This window comes from Scardinius erythrophthalmus, assembly GCF_964197995.2.
Source record: "Scardinius erythrophthalmus genome assembly, contig: HAP1_SCAFFOLD_246, whole genome shotgun sequence".
In the NCBI taxonomy this organism is placed as follows: domain Eukaryota; kingdom Metazoa; phylum Chordata; class Actinopteri; order Cypriniformes; family Leuciscidae; genus Scardinius; species Scardinius erythrophthalmus.
This window is the reverse complement of record NW_028296365.1, coordinates 13540-31191: the sequence shown is the minus strand read 5'-3', so window position 1 is coordinate 31191 and position 17652 is coordinate 13540.

Sequence of the window (17652 nt, the reverse complement as noted above, 5' to 3'; positions counted from 1 at the left end):
AAGGAGTCATTCTCAATTCAATTCTGAATTGTGCACAAGCCTGTTCTTTATTTAAATTTCGTTTTTTCTTTATTTAAATTTTGTTTTTCTTTATTTAAATTTCGTTTTTCTTTATTTAAATTTCATTTTTTCTGTATTTAAATTTCGTTTTTATCTTTATTTAAATTTCGTTTTTCTTTATTTAAATTTCGTTTTTCTTTATTTAAATCTACCCTTTACTGTGTCAGTAATTTGTTAGTCAGAAAAATATTAGACTACCTTAAAAGTATTGCTTAAGGCGAGACATGGCAGGCAAAAACATCATTTTTTTTTACTGGTCAATTTTGAGATTTTGTCTCATTGTCTTCAATAACATGTCTTCTTTCAGACTTGTGTTGAAAAAAAGTCAGAAATTCACATTTAGGTCTTTATTTTATTACACTTTGTCTGTTTGCATCTGTAGATTTCTCATAAATTCAACAAAAGTTTGCGTTCTAAATCAACATGCTGCTCCGCGATCTCTGCCGGCAGCCTGTCATCACAAGCACCGTTAGGAAGCTCTCTCTCTTGTGTACAATCCTGTCGGATCCAAATATGGTCATTTCCTTTTTATAAGCAACCAATCATGAAAGTAAAAGGGCTGAATGCGCAATCTCATTGGCTGATGAAAAATCTTTAAAGCCTGTTTTCTCAAAATGACTGTTCTCTCATACTCCAAGTCCGAAATCTCCACTTCAGTAGCACCTATATACACCAAACTTTCCCCAGCAAGCAATTTTGCGTCTAATAGACATCTAATAGCCGTCAAAAGACAGCTCAGACGTCTAGGCTAAAACAAGGCTAATTTTGGGCTGTCAGTGAAAATCTAATAGACGTCTAAACATAGCCCAAGAATAGACAGTTATTGAATGATATACGTCTAATAGATGTCTAACCATAGCCTAAGATTAGACAGCTATTGAATGACTACATATATGTCTAATAGACATCTAACCATAGCCCAAGAATAGACAATCAGACAGCTATTGAATGACTACCGTATTTTCCGCACTATAAGGCGCACTTAAAAGCCTTTATTTTTTTCAAAAAACGACAGTGCGCCTTATAATCCGGAGCGCCTTATATATGGATCTGGCGCCTTATGTTAACATCTGTTAAACAACCACTGACTTAAACCTTGTTTATTCTTTCGCCTGACACCGGAGCGCGAGCCTCCGCTGACTGCGCGCGCAACTCCCCAAACAGACGAGGCATTTATACTTGACGCAACTGTTTTGTTTTAGACTGAACACCAGACCATACAACTGATTTAGACGCGCAAACTGGGTGCCGGTGTGATGAGATGTACTACTAATATCCGTCTGCTCGGGCAGATTCGGCTCAAAGTCATGCATCTTCGGATTCAGAGGCGCGCGCGCTGTTAAGCCGAATCTGCCTGAGCAGACGGATATTTTTTTTTTTATTAACTTCGCGCTCATGCGGACGCGTCGAGTATAAACAAGGTATCTTGGTTTACATTTGGACTTTGGATGTGATCTTAGGCTTGAAAAGGTTGGTGACCACTGCATAACGCAAACCCAGTCAAACATTTGACTGCAGTATCTTCTATTCTATATGCGCCTTATAATCCGGTGCGCCCTATATATGAAAACAGTTCTAAAATAGGCCATTCATTGAAGGTGCGCCTTATAATCCGGTGCGCCTTATAGTGCGGAAAATACGGTATATTTATACGTCTAATAGACGTCTAACCATAGCCCAAAAATAGGCCAGTCATCAATTAGACAGCTATTAAACGACTACATATATACGTCTAATAGACAGGTAATATGGGTCTAGGCTAAAACAAGGCTGATTTTGGGCTGTCAGTGAAAATCTAATAGACGTCTAACTATAGCCCAAGAATAGACTAGTCATCAATTACACTACATATACATGTAATAATAGACAACAAAATGAGGCATAAGGATTCTTTTCACTCAAATATAACAGGTTCTCATAAATGAAAATCCATCCAAACTAATTGAATATAAAGGATTTATTTAGAACAATTATATTAACAACTTAGACAACATTCAAACATAAAAATGAACAAATAAAATATTGGAAAATATGTAAAACAACTTAAGATACAATTTTTTTTAAGAATTAATTGTTAGCTTTATATCCATAACCACCACCCCCTGCTCTCCCTGGTGCTTGTTTAAAATGACCAGAAATTGCATTTTTTATTTCCCATTCAGTCGCCGAAGGAAAATTGGTCATCACTGCGTCTGCCAAATGAGAAAAAGAAAAAAATGATTGCTCAAGAAAAGCATTGTTGACAATCATTTTTAACTAATTACAGTCATTCACTTTTGCTAGGATGCACACTAGAGCTGGCCAATATAGAGTTAACGGAATATAGATTGAGACTATATAATTTCTATCAATATAGACAATAATTTCTATCAATATTATTAATAAATTAATATCAATAATTAAAAATTTTTGCCTGCATAATGGTGATGCACTAATTATATATATATATGTATATATGTATATACATATATTTTAGGGGTGTAATGATACACGTATTGAACCGTTCTGTACCAAGCTTTTGGTTTGATTTCAGTATGGATTTTTAAACAGAACTGTTCGTTAGACAATTTTTCCTGCTGACCAAAATTTTTTAATTACAAATGTAGGCACGTCAAAAAGCACGCTCATAATGTAAGAGAAATCATAACAAATCGTGACAACAATCGTGCTCTTTCAGGTAGTGAGTACTAGTGACCATATAGACCTGCATTATATGACTGACTGACAGACAAGAACAGTTTGACCTAAAAATATCAAAATTGAAAAAATACTGCAGAAACAAAGACACCTACATCTTGGATGCCCTTAAGGTAAGCTAAAACATACCAACATTTGTGAGGTCTCTGTGAATAGGGCTTAAGACTGATTTACTGGTATTTCTCTAAAGCTCCTGTGATGTAAAATTCTTAAATCTGACTATCTAAAATAAAACTGTTGCGTCTACTGTCGACACAGAGCGTCTACTAATCGACACTTAATAAATAAAACTGTTGCGTCTACTCATCGACACAGAGCGTCTACAATCGACACTTAATACCCTTTATACTCTAGCTCTTGCGTCTTCAATCGACAACTGGCTGAACTTACTAACCTAACTTCTTTGCTGCGCAGCATAAAAACAAATGAGACAGACTTCGGTAAATGTCCCTCAGATGGTTTATTCAAAACGGCCGGGAGTTCTCGAGCAATACTCAGAGATTCTCGGCCCAACATAAAAATACAATAGGCTTTATAGGGTAAAGCCAGACATATCAAAATAGAATCATCATGACTAACATGTCATGCGATATCAATATGATTGGTTGAATTGTTTAAAGCAAGCCCCCCCTTGTCATTACCCTTTGTTAGCTACATCAGCAAAATATCAAAAACATTGTAAGGGGTTAATATTTCAGTCAATCATTTCACAATACAGTCAAAATAAACAGAACATTGAGTCCTTTCTAAAAGTTCCATTCGACCCAGGTTACATTGAGTCAAAAGTTTGTTAGAAGGTTAGATCATATCGAAAGTTCGTCTGGAATCGTTACATCCTAAATAAAAGGAAGTAAAAGTTATCCTGTTTTATTGTTAGATCTGGAATGGAAAGTTAGTCACCATCAGACATAGAAATGGGAAGTGTAATAAAAAGCTTATCATAAGATGAAAATCTCAGATTTTCATGGTTAGTAACATAATTAATCTTATCTAATTAATTCTACTACACTCCTGATCACACACAATCTCTAAACTGTAATTTGCTATTAATTTTCTGTAATTTTCTAGCTGTAGTGTGATCATCTTTTCTATTAATATTCCTGCAGACGAGGAATAAGACAGAAATAGTCAAATTCACTCAGTATTACTTGATCTATTCCAGCACTTCCTCAATTACAGTCGAGCACAATTAACTGTAGACAGTTGTGTTGTAAGCAGTAAAACAGTCCAGTTCTTTATAGTCAAACTCATTTATTATGTTTGATAATGAACATTTCTGTCCACCCCAGACTGCTGATGCTCTTTATCTGTCCACCTCTGTGAAAATATCCACAGTTAAAAACACTGATTTATAGAAGACTGGACACATTATTCAGCTTGAGCTTATTGATGGAGAATATAGAGTTCATGTTGGCTAGTTAAACATAAACATAACTGGACAATTATGTGCGAATTAAACTCTCATTATAGTATATATGTGTTTGTTATATTAGATTGTTTGTTATTAGTGAGTGACATCAGCATTATATACTAGCTTTATATTTTCTCTGTCAAACTGCCTGTCAAAAATAGTTTTATTAACTGTTTGTATGTTGTTGGTTTTGAATTGTTGGTAATACTTTACAATAAAGTCCCATTAGTTAACATTCGTTAATGCATTAACTGTATTTGTTAACGTTAGTTAGTCAACTGTTCATTGTTAGTTCATGTTAGTTCAGGTCCATTAAATAATATTGACAGATACAACTTTTGATTTGAATAATGTATTAATAAACATTGAAAATAACATTAACTGAGATTAATAAAAGCAGCTGACTCTTCTGCCTTCTTCTGGTTCTTCACAGGTTCTCTCTGCCCAAACCTTCTGGGCTCGATATTCACCCGCTGCTGAACTGTCAGTCTTGTGTCCATATAGCTGATTCTGATCAGTGGCTTCAGATTGAGCCGTCGGCCTGTACAGATGAAGGAGGGTCAAAGTTCAGGGTCAGCACTTACCCAGGCCGTTACGAGTGTGTCAGGACCAGAATGCGGTGGGTCTGTGACTGTGTCGTCAGCCTTCAGTACGGTACCGTAGACGGACTCTTCCTCAACGCAGAGCTGGAGATGCTGCAGTGCAACCGGATCGGTCCAGCAATTGACGTGACGGTGATCTCAGGGAAACTGGAGGAAGTGCATCTGCCCCATTACGCCTGTTTAGGAGAGTCTGACCCCTCTCTCAAAGATGCTGTGAAAGTCCTCAAAGTAAAAGAAGAGGGAATAACCACAGAACCTGTGCAGCTGACCCGATTCCATGCTAAGATTGTCCAACCATCCTTCTCTATTATAACATTCATTCTAAGTTGGAAAAAGCGAGTGGAAGAACACTGTGATCTTCTTCTCTACATGTGTTCTAAAGATCCTCTCATTCTACATCTCTACTTGTTTCCAGTTGATCCCTGTGAAAAAAAAAAAATTTAGGAAATTGAAAAATCATTTTCATCATGCATCATCAGGCATCCCAGACCTGACAGGCCATTTCGGATGAAAACGCCACACATTCTTGATGTTCCTGGTGCCTCCACTATCACTCCTGAAGAAGGGATCACACTCAGAAGAGAAACTCCCCCAAACTTCTTCAGGGTCAACACAAGTCTGGAGAATGATCTTCAAATGGCTCTTACCAGAGAAGAGGATCAGGAGAGGGTCTGGACTACAACAATTAAGAAAAATGAACTTGATCAGATTCGTCCTAACAGAGACGAGCCGTGTCTGAATAGTGAGGAAGGTAAATCACAGTTTGTTTGATAAGCATTGGCCAGATCTCATTCAGGGGGTTAAAATTGTTGGGATCATTGCAGATAAACTCTGTCAGCAGAAACTAATTCATGAGGAACAATATTCAGAAATCACACAAAGTTTAACCAGTCAGGAGAGCATGAGAAAGATCTGTGATAGTATACGTATGTAGCTGCAGACAGATGTAGAGATGTTCTTCAGGCTGTTGATATATTGTGATGTGTGTTTTCCTGAGTACAGTTCAGCCGTCTGAGCCGGAGGATCAGTCCATCCAGTCCGACTGGAGGAGACCACACAGCATTATCCAAAGCAGCCAAGAGTTTAAGGACAATATTGTCAAAGACACAGATAATGCAAGTATCTCTGTTTCAGTACTTTTGTGAAAACAATGCATTCAAGGATTGCTAGTCCATCTTTTGTAGGACCACCATCCTGCAGAGTTTAAGTCCATCCAGCATCTGAAGCAGCAAGAGTTCAGGAGTTCATCTAAATCACTTTTTATGATTTATTTTAATAATTATGAATTTTTATATTGTTGATTCATCTATTCACACAATGCATATTCTTACTTTGCACACAATGCTCCTTATTTAGTTTCAGTTCAGGTGACTCTATTAATGTTATAATTCTGCTAATACTGATGTTTTCTCACAGGTTTATATCCCAAAGGACAAGACTCAGAGGAAACGTTTAGCTCTGCTGATCACCAACATACGATTCAAGAACTCAGAGTACAACAGGGCTGGAGCAGCGAGAGACGAGGAGAACATGGAGTGGCTGCTGACAGCTTTGGGTTACAGAGTTGAGAAATACAGAAATCTAACTGAGAAAGTGCGTATAGAGCTAGTGGACTTCTGATGTGGATATAGATATGTGAACAAATATTTTACAATGCATTATATACTCTGCATTTCTGTAAAAAAAAAAAAATGTTTTTATTGACAGCAAATATCTGCTAGAGTCGAGGACTTCGCTGCACATCCTGAACATGAAGACTCGGACAGCACCTTTGTGGTCCTGATGTCTCATGGGAACATAATCCAAAATAAAGATGCCATTTTAGGTGTCGACTATGATGAGGAGAAAAACCCCAAAGATTTCTTCTTTGTTGACGACATCTTCTCCAGTCTGAGCTCAGAGAAATGTCCTGCTCTGATTGATAAACCAAAGGTTATTCTGATTCAAGCCTGCAGAGGAGGTACGACATTACTGATAAAACTCAACTCCTCTTGTCATATTTCTGTTTCTCTTTTTTCTCTGTATTCATATTTTTCCTGTATTTACTGTAATATTATCATCCATATCATTAACCGTTTCTCTGTCCAGAACACACAGGAGGTGTGGATATACAATCAGACTCCGCTGTGCACAGAGAGAAAGACTTTGTCTGTTTTAAGTCCTGCCTCCCTGGTAAGTGCTCAGAAAACACTGATTTCTGATGCAAGATTGATTTAGATCACTCTACACACTGTTCATTTTCTTCATATTCAGAAATAAAGCAATTGTTGTCTTTTTTAAAATAAAAACAATGTTACTTTAATGATGATTCACACTTGAAGCAGTCTGTTGATGTTGGCCAGTGTTTCCTCAATAATGAGCAAAGTTTGTGTTGCTTTGTGAAGTTCTTCAACCTACCAATGGTTTTTCTCCTCAGGTATCGCAGCATACAGGCATCCTGTCGAAGGAAGTTTTTTTATCTGTTACATCGTGGATGTGTTCTGTAAACAGGCTCATACTGATGACATTATGGAGTTGTTCAGGAAGGTAAATGTTGAAAATCCCATTTAAATTGGTTTGCTTTATTTCAGCCCAAAAGTAAAATAATCTCTTGTGCTTTGCTCAGCTAAAATACATACAGGTGTTTGCTTCTTGTCACATTCACATGTGATCTTTTTTTTATTATAGGTCACCTTACGCATGGAGAATGACCCACGATTCACGGGTCTGAAAAAACTAATGCCGTGTATTGACAGGACGTCCCTTCCCAAGAAACTCTACCTGTTCCCTGGACTCTGAGGATGTGCAGTGTAACATCAGTTTAAGGTAAGACACCTGAAATCTACAAAAGAAATGTATAAAGTTTAATAAAAAAGCTAAATAGAACAAAATCTCAAGACCAGTGAACGAGTGTCTAGCCTTGAATCTAGTTAAAGAGGTATTATATGCAAAAATGCATTCCAGATTTTGCATGCAGTTATCACTTATATTCATTTTACTCTCATTTAATAAGATTTTTTTTAATATACTTTTCTATTTTCATATTACTATATTTACCATTTAACTGCTAAGGAGTTTCCATCCAGAATTGCTCTACTTCTTTCATTAGATAGCTTCTTCTTATTTTATATAACTTTGTAAAAGTGCAAATTAAAGGAGACATATCATGTGCGTCTGAGAGCAACTCGTTTTGGTGCGGTCTTTTTAAATGCAAATGAGACACGTCATACCCCGCCCCCTCTCCAGTCTGCAGAAGTGACACTCGGTTCAACTCCACCCCGTTCGGCCATTTTTGTAGTTTGATAGCAGAGATACGATTATCTAGCAGCACAGAAACTTTTGGACATCCAAGATTTCTGTCAACACAGAAAACATTTCATCATTGGATAGTTTTTTCGTTTTATTAAAGTGTTGTTTTATGTCAGCTTAATGCCCGGAACGCTTTTCAGAAAAGATAAGGCAACTTATTTAGCACAATTCACACAGTAATTCAGGAAAAAATATCTCCGAATGCTCCACATGAATCTTTGGTCTTCCAACTTTTTACCACTGTGTCGATTTATTTTGATTAATATGTGCGAGGGAGAGAGAGCAAGACAGCGCTTAGTTTGGAGATGGTGAAGGCTTGTTTACACTTTCGCCTGGCTACGACCAGGTCTCTCTCTGCTCTGCCCTGTCACAAGCGCGGCAGTTCATCTACATTACTCTCACCAATCAAATAAGACTTTGGCGGGTGCTAAAACAAGTTCAATGCAGGAAAAACCCTGTTGTTGCTGAAGTAGTTATCCTTGAAGTGCTTCGCGTTCGTGCACACAGAAATGACTATGGGTACATTTCCGTTAAAAATAAAATTCAACCAGGCACTTCGAAGAGGTTCTGATGCTGGGAGACGGTGTAATGAAGCGTGTGGGTGACTACATCCAACAACCGAACATTTTGACTTACCCTCTCGCAACCTCTGCATCCTTGAGCTTAGACTACAAAATCACAGCGAGAAATAAATATGGCGGATTGCTCAAAGTGTTGAGCCGGTAGTCGATGTCACAGTATTTGCAGCGGAACTGCCAAATAGAGCCGTGATTTTTCTCAACGTCATAGATAATAGAAAAATCGGAACCGGTTGAAAAACAAGGCCAAAACAGAATATAAAGATATCAACGAAACACCTGAAGAGACTAATTTGAAATTTTTTATACTTCTAAACACTAAAAATATACAACAAAATGCATTTAAGGGCTAAAAAAGTGGATTTAGCATGATATGTCCCCTTTAATCAATAAAACTTTTCTAATTTGTTACCATGCCTTTGTCTCTTGTTTCCCGAGGCTATCCCGTTGAGAAAAATCACGGCTCATATGATTATAAAAACGTTACTTAAATTTTTCTCCACTTTTGGTCTTCCTAGAGTTGTACAAACTGACCAGGGAACTAATTTTTTATCGAGACTTTTTGCGCAAGTTTTAAAATCTCTATCTATTGAACACCGAGTCTCAAGTCCATATCACCCCAAGAGCCAAGGAGCTATTGAACGATTTCACCAGACATTAAAATCAATGGTCAGGAAATACTGTCTAGAAACAGTAAATGACTGGGATGAGGGTGTTCCTCTGGTGTTATTTGCCGTGTGAGAAGCCATGCAGGAGTCACTGGGTTTTAGTCCAGCTGAAATGGTGTTCAGACACACTGTAAGGGGACCACTCAAAGTTCTCAAAGAGAAAATGTTGGAGGTTGATTCTGGGTCAGAGGTTCATGTTTTGGACTATGTTAGTCGTTTTCGGGAATGACTACATTATGCTTGCCATTTTGCACAAAAATCCTTGGTGAATGCTCAGTCTGGAATGAAGAAAAGGTACGATGTGAAAGCTGTTTCTCGTTTTTTTAAACCTGGTGATGAGGTATTAGTATTGCTATCTATCCAGGGTTCTGCATTATAAGCACGTTTTTCATGACCTTATGTTGTGTTGAAGAAAATCAGCGAGACTGATTATGTTTTTCGAACTCCTGACAGAAAGCGGCAGTCGCGCGTCTGTCATATTAATATGCTTAAGTCTTATCACATCAGAGATGGTTGACGGAGCGGATCTACTGAGGGGACCATAGGGCCCATGGAATCTTCTGTGGCTCTGATTTGTGGACTACCATTAAACCTGGAGGATGAGGATAGTGCAGATGATGACGTAATCCTGCAAAATACTTCTCAGCAGTGTGCTAAGTTGGAAAATTCTGAGATTCTGAAGAATTTGCCGACGCATCTTACTCATTTATCTGATTTATTCATGTGCAGGACATTGTGAGTGTTGTCAATGATTTCCCATCCTTATTTGGAGACGTGCCGTCGCAAACTACGGTGTTGCAGCACGATATTAATGTTGATGGTGCATCCCCTATTAAGCAACATGCATATTGGATGAACGCTGTTAAAAGAACAATAATGAGACAAGAGACTGATTATCTGTTGGAGAATGGGTTAGCAAAACATAGTAGTAGCCCCTGGAGTTCTCCTTGCCTGTAAGTGCATAAGTCTGATGGTTCGTTTCGTTTTTGCACAGACTATCGCCGTGTAAATGCAATTACAGTGCCTGACTGCTACCCACTTCCTAGAATGGAAGATTGCATTGGCAATTTGGGGTCAGCCAAGTTTGTCAGCAAGTTGGATTTATTAAAGGGGTATTGGCAGGTTCCGTTAACTTCCCGTGCATCTACTATCTCTGCTTTCGTAACTCCGGATTGTTTTATGCAATATCACGTGATGGCTTTCGGGTTACGAAATGCACCTGCCACCTTTCAAAGATTAATCCAAACTGTATTGGCAGGGGTTCCCCACTGTAATGCTTATTTGGATGATCTTGTGCTCTATTCAACTAAATGGACGAAACATCTGAAACTCCTTCGTACAGTGTTTGAGCGCTTAGAGAAAGCTACGCTGACACTCAATCTAGCTAAGTGTGTCTTTGGGAAGGCGAGTGTGACTTACCTGGGTAAGGAAGTGGGAGGAGGACAGGTAAAACCTGTAGAGGCTAAGGTTACTGCCATTACCGAATTTCCCGTGCCTACCTCACGGAGAGAACTGCAACGTTTTCTGGGGATGGCAGACTACTAACGTAGTTTTTGTGTGAACTTTTCGACGGTAGTTAATCCCTTAACAAATCTGCTTAGCCCTGCTAATTCTTTCATCTGGTCTGACGATTGTCAAAATGCATTTGAAGCGGTGAAAGCTTTGTTGTACAATACTCCTGTTTTGGCTGCCCCAGATTTCGAACGATCTTTTAAACTGGAAGTGGATGCAAGCACTGTGGGAGCTGGAGCAGTGCTGTTGCAGGAGGATGATGTGGGAGTAGATCACCCTGTCTGTTATTTCTCCAAAAAGTTTAACAAACATCAGCGCAATTATTCCGTCATTGAAAAAGAAACTTTGGCTTTGTTGCTGGCCCTTCAATTCTTTGAAGTGTACTTGGGTTCTTCGAGTGTCCCTATAGTTGTTTATACAGACCACAACCTTTTGGTGTTCCTTGCAAGAATGTATAACAAGAATCAACGCCTTATGCGGTGGTCGTTGGTGGTTCAGGGATACAACCTTGAAATCAAGCATAAGAAAGGGTCAAATAATGTGTTGGCTGACGCTTTATCTAGAGTGTAGTTCTATCGATCTGATTATCGATCTGATTGAAATAAACATGATATGTTTATTCTTATGGGAAGGAGTGTTACATCCTATGTTGTTATTGGTTTGGAGTTTTTTCCCCCCCTTTCTTTTCTCTCTGTACTTTCACTTTTAGCAGGACGATACGGCTACCTGAGTGGTTTATCCATCTGTCCATCATCGTAATGCCTGGTGACGATTCAACGCGGCTCCACCAATGAGGGCGCGCCATGTGCCTTTAAAGAGCGCACCTGTGTGGGAAGAGGAAGATGATTTGCATGCTAGAGCACTTGATCCTTTTGTGATACATGTTTGCCTGACCTGTACTGTTATAGTGTTTTGAGAAATGTGTTCTTTGAGAAATGTGTTCTTTGAGAAATGTGTTCTTGGTACTTGAGGCTCATTTGGGCTATCTTTTCTCTGTGAGTATTTCGTAGTGGTGGAAATTTTGATTCTTTCCAGAGACTCGTTCATTTTCAGTTCGTTCACCAAAATGATTCGTTCAGATTCGTTCACTGATTCGTTCAGTGATAATTTCTTCATATTTCATATATACTGCAGCAGGTGGCGAAAAAGAGTGTATTTTATGCTATGTTTTAAAGGTGCATTAAGCAGCTTTCTGAGTTTTTGCAGAACTATGCCACCTCTGGCAGCAAGCGAAACTGCAGCCAGAGATGTGCACGCGTCGCTCATGGACCACACGCACACGCACGCTTGCACGAGCACGAGCTGTTCATAACCAAAGGAGCATCAGCCGCAAATCTTTTGTTTACAATCATAATGTCTTCAGAGGTAATAAAGTTATAAATCTGCAAGTCATTTTAAATATGTGAAAGGAAAGGCAATTGAGTAAATTACACACTTATGTGTGAGGGAAAAACGGGGGTAGTAGAAAACTTCGTTTTTTATTTCCATCTATCTCCATGTTGAACAATGTTATGTGTTTACTGTATCCACTTATGATTGTATTATTATGGAAACACGTTCATGAACAATATAAGTTGTTACTTTGTAAAAGCTCAAAGCTACACAGTCGGTCAAAAAAGTACACTCAATTGTCTCAAGGTAATAAACAATTAAATGGCACTATGACGTTACCATAAAAGCCAAACAGGCTAATCCGCCGAAGATTTGCGGGGGTTTAGCCTGTTTTATTGATCTGCTAAGTAGCATATTCCAATAGCAATACATCCTAATTAAGCAGTAATTTGCTCAAAATTTGTGTCTAATTATCTAACTTATATATCAGCCTTCCCTATGTTTACTCTCGTCTTATTCCGACGCCTGTCTGAGTCCAATTTGGCCCTTTTGGTTGCACTAGACAAAAGTTTTCTTTTTTTTATCTTACGTGGAGTTTGCGTTGGTGTTTGAAATGAACTACAAGCAGGTCTCTTACAATCCATCTTCTACGGAGAATGCCGGCGAATACACAAACCTGTCAGGCATAGCTATGTGAGCGTGCCGTGAACGCACATGACGTCACGCCCAGTCTAAAATTCCGGCCCGAATCCCTCTTATTTATTTTACTTTACAGGTTTATAGAGACAATCTCAGTGATCAGAGAAGGGCTCATTCAGCCCATCAGGCAATTGTTTAAGCATGTATGGATTAGAAAACGGGTATTTTTAACATGAAAAGTTGCTTAATGCACCTTTAACGAACGTATTTACTTGTTACAAAAAAAAGTGATTTGGCTTTGTTAAAATGTGTGCCTTATTTACTAAATTAATAACATGTCTAAATAAGTGGTTCAGATGACCAAACCAAGGTTTTCTTAATTAACATTTTAATTGTTTAGTCAGACATTCATAAATCTGGGATTATATTAAACGTTGATGTTCTGTATGTTGAATATGAATATAAACAATTATATGTGCACACCTATAACTGCGCTTTGAATGAGATTGAATCACATGCTAATGACCGATCTACCCAGTACTCTCATTCACGAACGAAAGTACCAGTTAGTTCAATTCGTTCACGAACGAGATCTCTCCCTCTCGTTCAGACTCAAAACAGAGCGATCTCAGTCAGTGATAGGCATATTCGTTCAGTAGATCCAACCAAATACATGCCCCTTCTTCACAGCCCGAACTGAAATGCTATTTGCTGACGTTACGCAAATGAGACCTAACCAATACTGTCATGTTTTTTTGGTTTGTTTTAGTTTTTAGAGAAGTGACATGACATGAATAAAACGTAATTAATTCATTTTTGATAATACAAAATAAACACACGTGTAGTCAAGTAAATTGTTCAAAGTGCAAAATACCACAAAACTAAGACTAGACTAAGAAAAGCAGGTAACGAGAAGTGTAAATTTAAATCAAGTAAACAGTCAAGTGCACCCCCCTTAGCTCAAACCAAGTAAAAAATGACAATGTTAATTTGTCTTTGTTATATTTAACCATTAGCTTGCGTTATTAACCTGTTTTCATTACAATGGTAAAGTGTAAATTTCTTTCTTTGATGCAAACATGCTAACTACACAAACCTAGCTCTATCGGTTCGCCATCATTATCGTTCAAACAACTGGTTATTTTCGTTCATGAACGACATGTACCAGTTCGTTCAACTCGTTCACAAACGATAAGATCTCTCTCTCGTTCAGGGGTGCGTTTCCCGAAAGCATCGTTAGCCAACAATGGTCGCAAGTTCATCGCAATGTCCATTGAACTCTATTGGTAACGACGGAACTTGCGACCATAGTTGGCCAACGATGCTTTCGAGAAACGCACCCCAGACCGGTTCAGACTCAAAAGCAACTCGGTCACAGTCAGTGAAGGGCGTATTCGTTCACTACATCCAACAAATCATGCTCCGTCACATCTCATACTCGAAGGCTATTGGCTCGAGGTTCATTCTTTGACAGGTTGAAAACACCGGTTCACTGAGCTGCGCATGCGTTGCTAATAGCGCCGCGCTGCTGTGGAGGGAGGGATTTCAGTGAACGAGAAATATGAATCAATGGATTACGTGAACGAGAACGATTCGTTCACCTAAAGATTCGTTCAAAAAGAACGATTCGTTCACGAACGTAACATCACTAGTATTTCGCCGTTGAATTTGATCTGTTATTAAACGTGGGAAGAGAAGAGAACAGCTGAGATATCACGTGATATACATGTGCTACACTGAGTTATAAATCGTGTATAGAACACTAGTTTAGCGACCTGTGCCACTCTTTGTATTTTTGGTTTTGTTAGTAAGAGTAGTTTATTTAGGGCGTCTTTGACACTGAAGATCTTTTGTTTTGGTCCTTGTTGAATGCTAACTTAGTCAGTATATTTATTGTTTAGCTTTTTCTAGTAAGATTAGTTTTGGTTTTACTTATTTCTTTGATTTGGCATGGTCTAGTTCTTTTCTCTTTACCCTTTTCCTTTTGTAAACCTTTTTCTTTGGTTTGCATACATTGTTATAATTATAATTAATTACTTTGAGGTGTCCTTGTCATATTGATTCTCATTGTAATAAACTATCACTTTTCTTACACTAGGATTTGTTTGTGTGTGAGGTGTTATCCAGTACGCGTTCAATGTTTTAATGTTGCAGGCCTTATTCCCTCTAGACTAACAAGGGTTTGTAACAGTGGGTAATATGAGCTGTTATAATGAGCACGGATCCACACTTTGAAAATGCACCATAAATAGTCGACCATCCGGGGACTTCTGGCACACTCTGTTCAACATTACTGTAGCCTACTATACTAATTTTAATCCCACACACTGTTCAGGATGGATAGTGTGGACATGGAGACGCAGGGAGAGACTGTTCTGCTGTACAACTGTGGAGAAACACAAAGAGCTGTGGGATATTGTGGAAAAGAAAGGATTGATTCATTTTCTAAGATCGTTCTGAAATCAGTGATGAACTGCTGTCTTTCAAATAAGAAGTGGTCGACAATTAGAAATTTATATGTATTTGACATAATATTTAGTAAATAAATTATTTGAAAATATGTATAAGCAAAACAAAATAAACAATGTAACTTTTGCAATTTTTTTTTTTTTTTTTACAAATCTGCAATTGCACTCTTCAGAAGAATTTGTGGAATTACATATTAATTAGATACTGAAAGATACTGAAATAATGATAAATATAGACTGATATAAATGGGTTTGATATAGATTTGCTGAATGCTATCGGTATATGAGAAATTATTTGCCTTTCTATTATTAATAATAGAAAAGAAAACAGTTCAATACTTTTTCTTATACCTTTTACTTTGTTTTAACAGTTTTGTCTAATAAATTATCAGACAGCAACAGAGCTGTTAAACAGAGACATGAATAAATGGGAGCTCTAGCTCTATATTACACTATATTAACATATAATTAGTTCAGGAATCCTTTAGTTTTACTGGTGTGATTTTCAGAAGTCTGTTATAAAAGACCATTACAGTAAATGAAGAGACATTTCCTTTTCATCTGCCTTGTCGATCACTCTTTCCTAACAAAATCCCCAACATACCCATGACAAAACAAAAACAGATGATGAGCAAGTCTCGATGTCTCTCCATGAACGATGGCTCCTTTTCCGCGGTCAGAGTAACTTTAGCTGGGACGACACGCAGCGGGACGGACTGATCTTCTAGGATCATGAAGGGAAAGAGTTTATTGGCCAATGGCACTCTATCAAATGCTGCAATGACGTGATTAATCCTGACATTAGAAAAGCTCAACTTCCTCCAGCGTTTCAGACGCAACGGCTGCTGAAGCAACTCATAGCAATACTCAAGCTTTACTCTCACTACCTGTGGATCTTCCATCATCTGCAATCTACACGATCCAGCCGTCATCTCTCTGTACGAGTCTCCATCCCGTCTGAGACCCCAGATGCCGTTTTCAGGGGTCAAAAACTCTACAGATAAAGCGTTGTTTGGGTTTGTATGGTTTCTTCTCATAATGATGCGGATCTGATCATGTATGATCAGAAGGATCGTATATACAGCAAAATCCCCAGTGATAAATCAACACTGCTCAGAGCAAATATGGTCCCACTCTACAGAATGTTAAAGTAACACTAAAGCAGTGTTAAAGTTAATGAGATAATTAAGTGATTAATTGAGTGATGATTGAACATTAGTGATGAACACCTGCAGTTAACAAGCAGAATCACTGAAGGAAAGAGAAACACAAGAACTACAACTGACTTTTAGTCACAGCCTTAGATTAAATCAACTAAAGATAAAAAGAAGAGATTCAATCTGTGAAGATCTCAGCAGAGGATGATTAAACAACTCCACAAACAGCATTACCAGCTTCACTTATTACTAACCAGACTGACTTTATTTCTCTCAGATGAACAGAGGTTTAGATGTTGATGTTTTAAAATGTTTGGCCACCTTTATGGTGATCAGTGTTTCCTTTAGTTGGGCAGTTTGAATCTTGCCATTTTAAGTACAATTTTGGTATTTTAAGTACAATTTTGTTCTTTGTAACAGTATTTACCAACGCACATAACTTGTTACAAAGAATGCCAAAAACAAAGGTGTTCAGGTGGTTTAGTTTTCATTATTATAAAGTAGAGTGATTCACTAATCTTTTCCCTGATCATAAGTTGTCATTTGTTTTTAAAAAATAACTTGCACCTTTCTTGATACAGAGCAGATGATTTTATTTTTATATACATTGCCGAATTTTTTGGAAAATCATTATTTTCTTTTATTTATTTTTTAGGAACAAACAGACATCAAGAAGCAGCATATGAATCTCAACAATGATGACATGCTTCATGCTGCAATGCATGCTGGGAGCCAAGCGTTTTATACTATGGTGCCTCTCAGAATGCATTGCGGCATACAAAGCATGTCACCATTGTTGAGATTCATATGTGGATTCTTGATGTCTGTGTGTTTGTCCAAAGATTAATTCCCCAATAATTGAAAAAAAAAAATCAGCTTGATGTCTGATCTGAAGAAAGAAGTCAATGTTGTTAAAAAAATATATATTACTAACAAATATCCACTTTCAGTCAATGATAAAATTTGTAAACTTTATGATGTTGAAAACTATAGGCTTATCACCTTTCTGTCTTTGATTCTGGCTTTCCATGCAACAAATTATGCGTTTAAGTAAACACTGTTACAAAGACCATAAACTCCCCTAAGAAGTCAAGAGTCAAATTGCACAACTAAAGGCAACACTGTTCACCATAATGGTGATTTTTTAATGGTGATTTTAAAACATCAACATCTAAACCTCTGTTAATTCTCAATAAGAACTTTAGACGTCTGACAGAAATAAAGTCAGTCTGGTTAGTAA